Here is a 689-nt window from a genome sequence, read left to right as displayed (position 1 = left end):
CACTTATTGGGTTATGAAGGTGATTAGGCGTCATGCGAAAGCTTATAATTTGCAAATCATGATATCGATAAATCAGATGACAAAATCTTATACTAAAAATCAAAATATTATTATATGATTTGACCAATTAGCCTACATATTTAAAAACGAATAGAAAGACATTAAAACTGTAGAGAGTAAAATCTCCCTATAAACAAGACTCTCTAAACGACTACATTGTGTATCTATTTTGTTGTTCTTGATATGAGAAGAGGGGTCTTCAATTTATAGAGTTCCAAACTTTTCTTCCAAGGAAAGAATAAGTAGGTGTTTGGTCATGCGATACCATATCATGATATGGTATCGTGAGATGGAATCAGCGTTTGGACATGCGATTTTACGTTGATTTCATCTCATGATTCCATATCATGAGATGTGATTCCATATTCTCCAAAAACTATGATATGTAATTAAATGGGAATTCCATATCATGATTTGAGATATTTTAATACAAAAATTGATCCACGAGTTTATATTTTATTAAAACAACCCTACATTTATATCTACTAAGTACTAACCATTTATTTCATATGTAAACAAAATTTATAATCACATCATTACTTTTTAAAATTTATTATTCTCACCAACATATAGTCACTTTAACTAACACCAACCGATTGTTAAAGTGATGAAATATTTATGGTCTATGA

Source organism: Solanum tuberosum, unplaced genomic scaffold (genome assembly GCF_000226075.1).
Source record: "Solanum tuberosum cultivar DM 1-3 516 R44 unplaced genomic scaffold, SolTub_3.0 scf00151, whole genome shotgun sequence".
Classification (NCBI taxonomy): domain Eukaryota; kingdom Viridiplantae; phylum Streptophyta; class Magnoliopsida; order Solanales; family Solanaceae; genus Solanum; species Solanum tuberosum.
Note: the sequence above shows the minus strand (reverse complement) of the source record.